Below are 14,890 nucleotides of genomic sequence, written 5' to 3'. Positions count from 1 at the left end.
ATGTAGTTGGAGTCATACAGCACAGAGCTAGAGAGTGGTAGGAAAGACAAACCAACTAGACAACCATTTCCTCCTACTACACTCTCAACACTCAATACAGAACACTTCTGTAACCAAAGGTATGGGTTTTTACCATATTATAAACTAAAACAAAATCCTAAGTGCCCCCTCCCACTAATCCCTTTGGCTAAAAGGGGCTCCCAGCAAAACCTTAAAACTGAGAAGCTGGCTATGAAGGGAAGGGAGGTTGGACACACCTCTGACAATAAATTATTAACAGGATCTAAGACCACACAGACCCAAGGTTAAGTAACCTTCAAGCCATCAATTTGTTAAACAAATCGCTTGAGGTGGTATATTGTGGCTTGTCTCTGATTAATAGTCTTTGTTATCTTAACATAAAACATTCTCAGCCTTTTGTCTAAATAAGCTTAGTTTCTTTAACCAAGTACACATCAAAGAATGTTTGAACTCACTTATAATCTGTAAACTCCCCACTTCAAGATGTCCTATCTTTTCAGGCCAAACCAATGTACACCTTCTATGTATTGATTAGGATTGATTTATGATTTTTACTTGCAATTTCTATCTCTCTAAATTGTATATAACAAGCTGTAATCTGACCACCTCGAAATCACTAGCTCAAGACTTCTTTGGTGTGGCTCCCTGGATCATGAGGTCACACATGTACAGCTCAGAATTAACCTCTTTAAATTATTGTGCAGAGTTTAGGAATTTTTCCATGAACACTTCCAAACAATTTATCAATCTTCGGAAACCATTGAAGTGTCCCAGAATTCAATTCTGACTATCTGCCTGAAGTTAGAGTCAGATCCCACAGGTAAGGGGTTAGTGCTATAAGACTGCCTCCCACTTCAGACTCTACTTGCAAATAGCCAGACGTCACCTATATGTCAGACCTACTCATTTTAAATCAAGGTTCCCAGTAACCCTTCCTTGGGCTCAATTAAATTGCTAGGATGACTCATACAGCTGAGGGAAACACTGATGTTTACCAGTTTATTATATTAGTAATGAAAATGATAACAGATACAGTTGACTGGGCAGATGAAGAGGTACACAGGGTGAGGTTTGGGAGGGTTCCAAGCATAGGAGATTCTGTCTCTGCAGACTTAATAGGGTACACCACCCTCCTGGCAATGGATGTGTTTGCTAACCCAGGAGCTCTCGGAACCCCACAGTTCACTTCTAGCCCTCCTCCCCAGGGATGCAAAGAACAGGAGATGGGGCTGAAAGTTCTACGTTTCTAATGGCTTGGTCTTCTGGTGACCAGCGCTCATTTAGGAATCTACCAAGAGTCACCTCATTAGAGGTGCAAATTCCAAAGCCTTAGGGGTTCTGTGTCAAGAACTCAGGGCAGAGACCAATGTGTATATTTCTGATTATTTCATAGTAGCCTTTTTGGATTGTCTTCCTTCACTTAGAAATATGTTTTGCTGTCCCTCCATGTCTTTCCATGGTTTGACAACACTTCGTTTTTACGCAAAATAATACTCTATTGTATAAATGTATCACATTTTGTTTACCCATTCACCTATTGAAGGACATCACAGCTGATTCCAAGTTTTAGCAATTATGAATAAAAATGCAGTGAACATTTGTGTTTAGGGTTTATGTGGATGTAAGTTTTCAATTCATTTGGGTAAATTTCAATCAATAAACCCTGAATCACTTGGATTTTCTCTATTTTATCTTTTATAAGTTCTACAGTTTTGCATTTTATATGTATACATACATATATATATTTTTAAGACAGAGTCTCTCTTTGTCACCATTGCTAGACTGTCATAACTCACAGCAACCTCAAGCTCTTGGGCTCAAATGATCCTCTTGCCTCAGTCTCCCAAGTAGCTGGGACTACAGGCTCCTGCCACAACACCGGGCTAGTTTTTCTATTTTTAGTAGAGATGGGGTCTTGCTCTTGCTCAGGCTGGTCTTGAACTCCTGAGCTCAGGCAATCCACACTCTGCCTCCCAGAGTGCTAGGATCAGGCATGAGCCACCATGCCCGGCTAGTTTTGCATTTTACATTTCGGTCTATGATCTATTTTGAGTTATTTTTTTGTGAAGGGTGTGAGAAGTTTGTCAAATTTGCCTAACTGTAGTGTTTTGTTTTTGTTACTTAGTGTTCTTTGAGCTTCCTAAATCTGTGCTTTCGTGTCTGTCTTAGTCTGTTTGGACTACGATAGTAAAAGTGCCACAAACTAGGTGGCTTATCAACAATTGAAATTTATTTTTCACAGTTATGGAGACTGGAAAGTCCAAGACCAAAGCACTGGCAGTGTCTGGTGAGGGCCTGTTTCCTCCTAGATGGTGTCTCTGCCTTTGTCTGCATGTGGTGCCAGGGGCTAGCTAACTCTCTGGGACCTTTCCTGCAGGGGCACTAACCCCAGTCATAAGTGTGGAGCCTTCATGACCTAATGTCCCCCAAAGCCCCATAGAATGCTAATATTCTATCATATTGGGGGTTATATTTCCTTTTTTTTTTGTAGAGACAGAGTCTCACTGTACCGCCCTCGGGTAGAGTGTCGTGGCGTCACATGGCTTACAGCAACCTCTAACTCTTGGGCTTACGCGATTCTCTTGCCTCAGCCTCCCAAGCAGCTGGGACTACAGGCGCCTGCCACAACACCCGGCTATTTTTTTTGTTGTTGTTGTTGCAGTTTGGCCGGGGCTGGGTTTGAACCTGCCACCCTCGGCATATGGGGCCGTCGCCCTACTCACTGAGCCACAGGCGCCGCCCTGGGGGTTATATTTCAATATGAATTTTGAGGGGACACAAACATTCAGACCGCAGCAGTGGCTATTATTAATTTTGGGAATTTTTCAGTCATTATTGCTTCAAATATTTCTTCTGTTCCTTACTCTCTTTTCTCTCCTGGTACTTCCAAAATGCGTATATCACACCTTTTGTAGTTGTCCTACAGTTGAACACTCCATTCATTCTTTTTCATTCTTGTTTCTCTTTGTGTTTCCATTTTAGAAGTTTTTATTGACATCTCTTCAAGCTCCCTTATCCTGTCCTCAGCCATGTCCGTTCTTTTGATAAACTCATCAAAGCCATTCTTCCTTTCTGCTATAGTATTGTTTTATTTCTAGCATTTTATTTTGATTCCTTCTAGGGATTTTCATCTGTCTGCTTCCTTTATCCATCTGTTCTTGCTTGTTTGCTCTATTTTCCCGTCAGAGTCCTTATCATATTAATCATGGTTATTTTAAATTCGTGGTTGGATAATTCCAACACCCCTGCCCTATCTGAGTCTGGTTCTGAAACTTGTTCCGTCTCTTAAAATATTCTCTCTGTGTGTGGTCATAATATTTTCTTTGAAGGCATATGTACTGGGTGAAAAAAACCAAGTTAAATAGGCCTGTAGTGTGAAGTTTTATGTTTATCTGGCTAGGAGTTAGGTTATCTTTACTATTTGCCGTGGCGGTAGATACCAGAGGCTAAAATTCCCTCTAGTGTCCCTGTTTTTGTCTCCCCTGTTTTCTTTGGGTTTCCCTAAAGTCTTCTTCTTAAATTGGCTCTGAGTCTTGCAGTTCTTTCTGGTGTAATCCCCTGTAACTATTCAGAAGCCTTGTTGATGTGTTGCCAAAGCATCAGGGAGAGATAGCATTCTATAATTTTATGGTCAGATTTCAGTCTTTTAGGGAGCCCAGGCCTCTTGCTATGACCTGTACAAATGTTTCTCAGCTCTCCTCCTCTCTCTTCAATGAAAGAGGACCACAGATAGCTGGAGTTGAGTAGGCTCTAAAAAATTAACTTCTATTGAAGGTAGGGCACTGTTAAGAACAGAATGCTCTGGCATATGTAAAATAGGCTACTTTTCCTTTTCCCCAGCTTGCAACATGTTTAAGATTTTTTCTCCCTGATCTTCATATTGAGAATCTAGTTGGACTCCTAGTGGTAAACCATGAAAATGTGGGGTCCCTCAACACGGGAGCTTTTAATGTTCACACTAGTGAGTGCTGAGCGTATAGTGGTATACTCAATTGCTGTCAGTTACAGTGTCCCTGCTGGCTCTGGCAGGCTGCTGTGTCCTATAAACTGTGATGCTCTGTGTCTCTCTCTCTCTCAAGGTTTCAGGGCAGTGGGTTGTTCTAAGAGGATTTGTTTTTTCAGTTTGTTGAGCTTTTTCATTGTGAGAGTGATGCTTTTTAAGCTCTTTTCATGTTGGACCAGAAGTCCAAAACATTAGCATTGAAAGCAAATTACCTGGCAGTACAACAAAGATCACTTATCAGATTCCAAATAAATATCATCCCATGTTTTATTTGATGCCTGTGGCATCTGTGCTCTGACTTCATTGTCAAGCTTGAGTTCATACATAAGAGCTATGTGCAAATGATTTAGTTATCTCTGAAGGCAGGCAAACTAATGTAAGCTGGTAATTTGGCCCCTAATCTGCTTTCTTTAGCAATTGTCTGATATTTTGCTGACAGCATTTATGCAGAGTCTCCTTCTCCCAAGAGAAAGAGAGGCTGCAGTACAGTAGTCCCGTTCTGTCTGTGGAGGACACATTCCAAGACCCCCAGTGGATGTCTGAAACCTCAAACATATTTCTGTTCCTGTATTTCGCCCAAATGTATGCCTTTTCCTTGTTACCTAGGCAGTTATCATGTAGTATGGCTGTAACTTTTGCAGTCTGAGGTGTAAGAGCAAATGTAGCATGAATTTCTTTTTCCTTCTTTATAATTTCATGGATAGGCTGGGCGCCCATAACTCAGTGGTTAGGATGCTGGCCACATGCACCAGGGCTGGTGGGTTCGAACCTGGATCGGGCTTGCTCAACAACAACAACAACAAAAGTAGCCAGGCGTTGTGGTGGGTACCTGTAGTCCCAGCTACTAGGGAGGCTGAGCCAAGAGAATTGGTTGAGCCCAAGAGTTTGAGGTTGCTGTGAGCTATGACACAATGGCATACTACAGAGGGTGACAGAGTGAGACTGTCTCAATAAAATAATAAAAATAGTAATAATAATAATAATAATTTCATGGGTAGAAGACTCATTCTAAGATTTTTAGATCTTAGCAACCTCAGCATACCATTTTTTTTCTTTCTGCATTAAGTCTAGAACTTCCACCTTTTCACTTAAATGAACTGCTTTAGGGCTTCTCTTTGGCATATCCAATTGCCAGTAGTGCCATTCTTGGGTTTTGGAGCCATTGTAGGTAAAATAAGAGCTACTTGAACACAAGTACTGCACTAACACAACAGTCAGTCTGATGGCCGGGAGAGTGCTAAGTGACGAATGCCAGGTAACATCGTACATGTGAGCACACTGGACAAAGAGAGGATTCATGTCCCAGGCCAGATGGAGCAGGATGGAACAAGATTTCGTCACACTACTCAGAATGGTGAGTCATTTAGAACTTACAAATAGTGTACTTTGGGAATTTTCCATTTAATATTTTTGGACCACAGATGACTGTGGAAACTGAAACTGCAGAAAATAAAACCACAGAGAAGGGGGAACTCCTATACTCCTCTACCACAAATTACACACCCGTGTTTTCTACATCTGGGGATCAGCCATTTGGGACCAGCGCACCCCGAGTGCTGTGGGTGTGAGCCTGGGCCTTGGAATCGTGGTGTCCCCCTGCCAAGTAAATACCACGCAGATGCTTTAACTCTTCATTCTGAGATCATTTCAGACTTACAGAGCAGTGACAAAGATAGGACAGAGAGCACCCACCCACCCCTCCCACATCTCCCCCTACTGTTAACATGACTTTGGTACAATTATCAGAACTAGGAAATTAGTCTGGGTCCAGTATCACCAACTGTACTCCAGATCCCAGGCAGGTTTCCTCAGTCTTTCCTTCAGTGTCCTCCCTCTGTTTCAGGATTCAATCCATGATCCTTGATACCTAATACTGTGTCAAGGGCCCCTCAGTTGAGTTTGATGTTTTCTCATGACTAGACAGAAGCCATGGATTTGGGGCAGCCAGCGCTGACATTGACATGTCTTAAGATTGGTATTATTAACATTGACCTTTGTCCCCCGATTAAGATGGTATCTGCCAGATTTCTCCAGTGTAGAGTTACTATTATTCCTTGTAGTGAACACATATTTGGGGGGAGATACTTTAAGCTATGCAATATTCTCTTTCTTTTTAAACTATTATCCACTAATTTTGGCATTCAGTGTTTGGTCTTGCCTAAGCAATTACTAATTTTGGTATTCTAATGGTGATTTTTTTTTTTATATTTCTCATTTCTAACAAGTGTATTAATTGGAATTTTTCTGCGTGGAACAGTCTTCCTTCCCTCCACCCTTTTTTTAAATTCACCCATAGGACTGACAGGTATTTACTTTATCCTTTGAGTTATAATCCAATACTGTCATTCTTTGGTATCCACTGGGGATGGGTTCTCTTCCCCACCCCACTCAAGATACCAAAATCCCAGGATACCTAAGTCCTTCATATAAAATGATAATAGTGTTTGCATATGTGGCATAACCTCCACAATCCTCCCATGTACTTTAAATCATCTCTAGATTTACTAGATTACTTGTAATACCTAATACAATGTAAATGCTATGTAAATGGTTGTTAAACTGCATGTTTTACTGGTATTATTTTTATTGTTGTTTTTTATTGTTTTTTCCTAATGTTTTGATCCACGGTTGGTTAAATCCGAGGAACTTGTTGATACAGAGGGGTTGACTATGCTTTTGTTATTTATCTTGCTCAAATCTCAGATGGTTTCAGCTGTGGCCATTGAGAGCTCTTCCAGGTTGGCTTCTGTGTTCCTTTGACGTTCCTCCATCCTTTTGTGTTTTGAGCACTTCCTTACTTTCTAGTACCACAAGATGCTGCAGGCTCATCATGTATTTCCCTTGCCCTCTGCCTGGAAAGAGACAAGGTTTCTTTTATTGGAGTATAATATTTATGAACCAAGAGTTGAACACTGGCTGTATTCATCTAGACCTTCTCAGTCAACTGAGGTAAGAAATACATGGATGGAGCTGGGTGCAATGGCTCACACCTGTAATCCTAGCACTCTATGAGGCTGAGGGGGGTGGATTGCCTGAGCTCATAAGTTTAAGACCAGCCTGAGCAAAAGTGAGACCCCCATCTCTAGTAAAATAGAAAATCTGAGCCAAGAGGATCACTTGAGCCCAAGAGTTTGAGGTTGCTGTGAGCTATGATGCTATGGCACTCTACCCAGGGCAATAGCTTGAAACTCAGTAAAGAGAAAAAAAGAGAAAAAAGAGAAAAAAAAAGAAATACAAGGATGGCAAGGGACTTGAACAGAAACTTCTCTGAAGATGACAGATGAATGGCCAACGACATGAAAAAATACTCATCATCCCTAATCATCAGAGAACTGCAAACCAAAACCACTTGGAGATGTCACCTAACTCCAGTGATTAGCCCACATCACAAAGTCCCAAATCTGCACATCCTGGTGGGGATGTGGAGAGAAGGGAACACTTCTACACGGCTGGTGGAATTACAAACTAGTACAACCTTTATGGAGAGAAGTACGGAGAATTCTTAAAGAACTAAAAGTCTACCTTCCATTTGATCCTGCAATCACATTGCTAGGTATCTACCCAGAAGAACAGAAATTGTTTTACCACAAAGACATTTGCATCAGGATGTTTATTGCAGCTCAATTCACAATCGCTAAGTCATGGAAGCAACCCAAATACCCATCAACCTAGGAATAGATTAACAAACTGTGGCATATGTATACCATGGAGTACTATTCAGCCACAAGAAAAGATGGAGACTTTACATCTTTTATGTATACCTGGATGGAGCTGAAACACATTTTTCTTAGTAAAGTGTCTCAAGAATGGGAAAAAAAAAATCCATTGTACTCAATATTAATATGAAACCAAGATATAAATAACTACACACCAACACGAATGATAAAGCAAAAATATAGTCTAGTAAGGAAGAAGAGGGAGAGGGAAGAAGGGAGGGGAGAGGAGGGAGGGCAGTTGACGATATTTCACCTAATGTGCAGTGTGAGCCGTGTTCAGCATGCCCCCTTGGTTAAGGGCTCCACTACAACTTGAACTTTACAGTATAATCGAAAACAATGTAACCTAAAAATTTGTACCCTCATATTAATTTGAAAAAAAAAAAAAAAAGAGGGTGGTGCCTGTGGCTCAAGGAGTAGGGTGCCGGTCCCATGTGCCCGAGGTGGCGGGTTCAAACACAGCCCCAGCCAAAAACTGCAAAAAAAAAAAAAGAAATACATGTATGTATCCTGACCCATGTATATACAATTATCTATATTTCTGTGCCTATATGTATATATGTGTGCATATATATCATATGCATATATATTTAAACATGTAACATAAATAAATATATATTAAAAATATATTTCTATCTCATGAATATATTTATTTTTATTTTTTTAGAGACAGGATCTCAGTCTGTTGCCCAGGCTGAAATGCTTCACAGCCCACTGAAGCCTGACCTCCTGGGTTCCACTGGTCCTCTGGCCTCAGCCTCCCAAGTAGCTGGGATTACAGGTGTGCATCACTGTGGCTGGCTAATTTTTTTTTTTTTTTTTTGTACAGACAAAGATGTCTCGCTATGTTATCCAGGTTGGTTTCAAACTCCTGGCTTTAAATGATTTTTCTGTCTCAGCCTCCCAAAATTGCGGGATTACAAGTGTGAACCACCATGTGAGGCGTAGCCTACATTTATTTTAAAAATATGATTTATACTGATACCTCTTAGTCTAATCTGGCACCACAGGATTCATTCTGAAATTCCCCCTTGGCTTATTTACAACTTTCTCTCTCTTATAGTGAGAAACACGGCTTTCACTATCTTATGAAGAATTTACAAAGCCAATTTAAAATTTTGCTTTGTAAAATGCAAAGATTTTATTCTGTGTATTTATTTCAAAGCTTAGGAATTTTTAATTACTCCAAGGGGTGATATAGAATTTTCACATGTTTTCTACTGTTCAGGAGAAGGTGAGAGTTTAGGCTATAATTCATAAATCACATTACAAAAGAGGTCCTGTGTTTCTCTGAGAGCTAATTTGTCTTGGCTAGGTTTTAAGGAAAAAGTCATCTAATTATCTGATTATATAACTGGCATAAGATAGGAATAATCGTGGCCTAATTTTTTCAATTTGCATTTAAAATAGGAGAAGAGTAGCTCCCAAAGAATATGTAATTGGTGTACTGCAGTTGTGAAGTGAATATTTTTCAAAGCAGAAGATATTTCTCATCATTCCTGCCTTTTAGAAGTTGAAGTTCTGTCCATCTGTCCTTTATAATATCCTCTGCACTAAACTGATACACTTTACATTTAAGAAGAAATAATCTATGCAAAAGAACAAGCAGATCAAGATGTGTAGCTCTGTGGCTGCCAAGTTGCAGTTGTTTTTTTTTTTTTTTTTTTGGTAGAGACAGAGTCTCACTTTACCACCCTTGGTAGAGTGCCATGATGTCACAGGACTCACAGCAACCTCCAGCTTTTGGGCTTTCGTGATTCTCCTGCCTCAGCCTCCTGAGCAGCTGGGATTACAGGCGCCCGACACAACGCCCGGCTATTTTTTGGTTGCAGTTCAGCTGGGGCTGGGTTTGAACCTGTCACCCTCGGTATATGAGGCCGGCGCCCTACTCACTGAGCCACAGGCGCCACCCCAAGTTGTGGTTTTTGACAGATCGTCGCATCCTCCAAAAGATCTTACGAGCATTGAAGGCCAAATGTTGTGAGGAGGAACTGGACTTTAGGGCTGTGGTAAATGATGACGTGGTGCTGACAATAGAGCAAGGAAACCTAGGTCTTCGAATCAATGGAGAACTAATCACTGCCTACCCCCAAGTGGTGGTAGTGACAGTGCCAACCCCGTGGGTGCAAAATGATAAGGACACAACTGTTCTGCGCCATCTGGAGAAGATGGGGTGCGGTTGATGAATCGACCTCAAGCTATCCTGAACTGTGTTAATAAGTTCTGGACATTTCAAGAGTTGGCTGGCCACGGCATTCCTCTGCCAGATACTTTCTCTTATGGTGGCCATGAAAATTTTGCTAAAATGATTGATGAAGCAGAAGTACTAGAATTCCCAATGGTCTGAAGCACACACGGGGTCCTAGAGGCAAAGCTGTTTTCTTAGCTCAAGATAAGCACCATTTGGCTGATCTAAGCCATCTTATTCGACATGAAGCTCTATACCTATTCCAGAAGAGTCTCATGGATGAGATGTACGTGTCATTGTTGTGGGAAGTTGTGTGTTTGGCACCATGTTATGTTGTTCAACAGATGGGAGGATGCAAAGCTCACTAGATGGTGTGGGGATGATGTGCTCATTGAGTGAACAAAGGAAACAGCTAGATATCCAGGTGTCTAATATCCTGGGGATGGATGTGTGTGGCATTGACCTGTTGATGAAAGATGACGGCTCCTTCTGTGTCTGCAAGGCCAATGCAAATGTAGGTTTCATGGCCTTCGATAAGGCTTGTAATCTAGATGTAGCTGGTATCATTGCGGACTATGCTGCCTCCCTTCTGCCCTCTGGCTGGCTCACCTGGTGTATGTCCCTGCTCTCCGTGGTGTCCATGGCCAGTGAGACTAGGGAGCCAGAGCTAGGTCCCCCAGCCAGCACTGCTATGGACAACATGAGCGCAAGTTCCAGCTCTGTCAACAGTGATCCTGAAAGCACGGAGCGAGAGACGCTCACCAAGCTTCCGGGGGCCTATTCAACACGAACCAGCTACTTGCCAATGAAATCAAACTCCTGGTGGAGTGAGTCCACCAATAATTAACCAACAAAATCTGGGTAAAACTGAACTTTCTTTCCTTCTTTTTATTTTCTTCCTTACTTTTTTTTTTTTTTTTAAACAACCAAGTTGCAATGCTGTTCTTGGAGCATGCTCAGGAAGATGAGACAAATTTAGTAGGATTAGTTGGAGAGAAGGAGAAGATTGATGAGCTCTTTGCTAGTAAAGATGTTACTGACTTTTTGTTTACAAATCCTACAGATAGGCAGAAATGGTGGGATATAGAACATGTTACACTCTCATAGTTACCCTTTTAAATTACTAAAAAGTTGGTATGCTGTCAGGCCATGAGGAGCAAAATTTTTGTCATGGTCTTTCACTTTTGTTTTTGTATAAAAAAATTGTTTTGGTATAAATATTCAAGTAGCATAACTTCACAGTGTGTTGCAAGATTAGCAGTGGGTGAGGAAAACATCTGCCTAAATTCCACACATTTTTATTTACAAATCTAAAAATTCTGACATTTCCCTATTAATTAGCAGCTTTAGTTCATAGTTGTTTATGAGATTTCAAGGGGCTCTTTTATTGGGGTTTCTTATTTTTTGTGTTTTGTCATCTTTTCTTTAATTTGGGTGGGAGGGCAAATGAACATAATCCAATAAATATAGGCTTTTTAATGACAAAAAAATAAAAATAAGAGAAGAAGAAGTTGAAGTTTTAACTTGCCACCTTATTCCAGGAAGGTATTTAGAATTAATTTCAGGATTTAACAGAATGTTTCTTCAAAACACTACTATGTAACAAAAATATAATACAAGCCACAAATTTAGACACTACAAGTAATTTTTCTTTTTTGTAGAGACAGAGTCTCGCTTTATGGCCCTCGGTAGAGTGCCGTGGCCTCACACAGCTCACAGCAACCTCCAACTCCTGGGCTCAAGTGATTCTCTTGCCTCAGTCTCCTGCGTAGCTGGGACTACAGGTGCCCGCCACAACGCCCGGCTATTTTTTGGTTGCAGTTTGGCCGGGGCCGGGCTTGAACCTGCCACCCTCGGTATATGGGGCTGGCGCCTTACCCACTGAGCCACAGACGCCTCCCACTACAAGTAATTTTTAAATTATCTAGCAGCAATATTACAAAAAGTAAATAGAAAGGATTAAATATATTTTATTTCAACCAATATGTTCACAATGTTAAATTTCAACATATAGGGCGGCGCCTGTGGCTCAGTGAGTAGGGCGCAGGCCCCATATTACGAGGGTGGCGGGTTCGAACCCAGCCCCTGCCAAACTGCAACAAAAAATAGCTGGGCCTTGTGGTGGGCACCTGTAGTCCCAGGTACTTGGGAGGCTGAGGCAAGAGAATCGCCTAAGCCCAAGTGCTGGAGATTGCTGTGAGCTGTGACGCCATGGCACTCTACTGAGGGTGACAGAATGAGACTCTGTCTCTAAAAAAAATAAAAATAAAATAAATAAATTTCAACATGTAATCACTACAAAATGATTGATGAGATCTTTTACTTTTTTTCATCTAAGTTTTTGAAATCTGGTGTATATTTTACAGTAACTCTTAATTTGGAATAACCACATTTCAATCTTTCAATAGTCACACGTCACTTGTGGCCACTATATTAAGCGTTCTAGAACAAAGGAGTTCCTTTAAAAATATTTCAAAGTCATAGTCTATAAGGCAATTTGAAAACCGATATGAATGATTTCTCCTTTCCAGGAGAGGAAGTAACCATGAAATCAAGTTAGCTACATATTATATGGGTCCCAAGAGAGGTGCACATAGCTGAAAAGAATGATCTCAGTCAGAAACTCAGAATGAATCATATGAATTAGACGTTGCACAATGTCCGTGCTTAGTCTGAGTTTTTGGTTTATAAAACCAAATTTGCCACAGAATATAATAGCTATTTCCTAATTGTGCTCCATGTAGAAGGTATACTGAGACATTGCTCTAGAGTACCACAGTTCTATATTTTGGGAAAAATTATATTTCATTCTTTGGGAATTGTACTTACGTAATCTTTTTTTTTTTTTTTGAGACAGAGTCTCATCTGTCACCCTGGGTAGAGCTGTGGCAGCTTCACTCAAAGCATGGACTGAAGTAATCCTCTGCCTCAGCCTCCTGAGTAGGTGGGACTATAAGTGCCTACCACACGCCCATTTAGTTTTTAAATTTTTTTCTATTTCTGGTAGAGGCCGGGTCTCACTCTTTCTCAGGCTGTTCTCAAACTTATGATCTCAAGCAATCCACCCAACTGGGCCTCCCAGAGTGCCGGGATTACAGGTGTCAGCCATTGTGCCTGGCCCTTTCTGTAATCTTAAACGCCACTAAAATAAATAATATAAACTACTTATTACATTTCTCAGAGTAGGTTACAGGAAAGTAATATAATTCATGCTTTTGTGACACATCAGACATCTCGAACAGTCAGCTATGGTAACAAGCCTAGCTTAACAAGCCTAGCCTTTTGCTCTCACCAAAGGTAACTCTAGAACGTGGCACATGATTTTATATCAGTATGGGTAAAAGGTCAGTTCAATAATTGTTGTCTGTGTTCATAAGCTTTTTTTTTTTTTAGTTTTATAAGCAGTTAACAAGAGTTCCTTTCACTGAGATACATTCTGTAGTACGGCTTATATTCTGTTTGATGTTTATTCCATTCCAGGGGTCCTCAAACTCCACATGAGGCGGTGTGATTGTATTTGTTCCCGTTTTGTTTTTTTACTTCAAAATAAGGTATGTGCAGTGTGCATAGGAATTTGTTCATAGTTTTTTTTTTAACTATAGTCTGGTCCTCCAACGGTCTGAGGGACAGTGAACTGGCCCCCTGTTTAAAAAGTTTGAGGACCTCTGCCGGGTTAGACTTACTGCCGTTACTATGCAACAGGTGACATTTATGTTATGCTCAAAGTAACCAGAACAGTACATAACTCAATAAATGCGGATATTCTGAAATCAGGCAAGCCAGCCTTCATTAACAGATCATTTTTCTCAGGAAAGCTGATGAAAGTGGACTGAAGCAGAAGCCACAGGGGTTTCTTAAGGGAGTGTGACCGGCTGGTAACCTATGGGTTAAGAAAAAGAGCAAGAAAGGATAGCCAGTTCTCAAAGCAGTCTCCAAACAGAAAACATAACTGTATGTGTTTATTTGCTTAATTATTTTACTTTACTGTTTTTGAAGACAGCGTCTCATTTTGTCACCCTTGGTAGAGTGCCGTGGCATCATAGCTCACAACAACCTCCAACTCTTGGGCACAAGTGATTCTTTTGCCTTAGCCTCTCGAGTAGCTGGGACTACAGGCATCCACCACAACACCCAACTATTTTTAGAGACAGGGGTGGGGTTTCGCTCTGGCTGAGGCTAGTCTCGAATCTGTGAGCTCAGGACAGAGCTCCATCCGTCTCCGCCTCCCAAAGGGCTAGGATTATAGGCGTGAGCCACCACATCCAGTGTTGTTTACTTATTTTAAAGATCAAAGTTTTTATTCTGTGCAATGTACAACAATATACACAGTTTGTATACTTTTAAAGTTTTACTTTAGGAAAAAGACAACAAGAGAAAAGGCTTTTATTTTTATTTTTAAACTTTTTTATTTTTTAAATTATTAAATCATAGCTGCGTACATTAATGCAATCATGGGGCACCATACACTGGTTTTATAGACCATTTGACATATTTTCATTACACTGGTTAACATTGCCTTCCTGGAATTTTCTTAGTTATTGTGTTAAGACATTTATATTCTACTTTTACTAAGTTTCACATGTACCCTTGTAAGATGCACCGTAGGTGTAATCCCACCAATCACCCTCTCTCTGCCCATCCTTCCCCCCTCCCTCCCCTCCCTCTCCCCCTTCCCCATATTCTTAGGTTATAACTGGGTTATAGCTTTCATGTGAAAGCCATAAATTAGTTTCATAGTAGGGCTGAGTACATTGGATACGTTTTCTTCCATTCTTGAGATACTTTACTAAGAAGAATATGTTCCATGTAAACATGAAAGAGGTAAAGTCTCCATCTTTCTTTAAGGCTGCATAATATTCCATGGTGTACATATACCACAATTTATTGATCAATTCGTGGATCGATGGGCACTTGGGCTTTTTCTATGACTTAGCAATTATGAATTGGGCTGCAATAAACATT

General features: G+C 40.7%; 1 pseudogene; it reads left to right on the top strand.

Annotated features, from left to right (window-relative positions):
* The first annotated feature begins 980 nt into the window (after positions 1-980).
* LOC128584376 (beta-citrylglutamate synthase B-like) lies at positions 981-10,759 on the top strand (annotated as a pseudogene).
* The last annotated feature ends 4,131 nt before the right edge of the window (positions 10,760-14,890 follow it).

This window comes from Nycticebus coucang, chromosome 4 (genome assembly GCF_027406575.1).
Source record: "Nycticebus coucang isolate mNycCou1 chromosome 4, mNycCou1.pri, whole genome shotgun sequence".
NCBI lineage: Eukaryota > Metazoa > Chordata > Mammalia > Primates > Lorisidae > Nycticebus > Nycticebus coucang.
The sequence above is the reverse complement of the archived record's forward strand: the minus strand, read 5'-3'. Positions and strand labels throughout refer to the sequence as shown.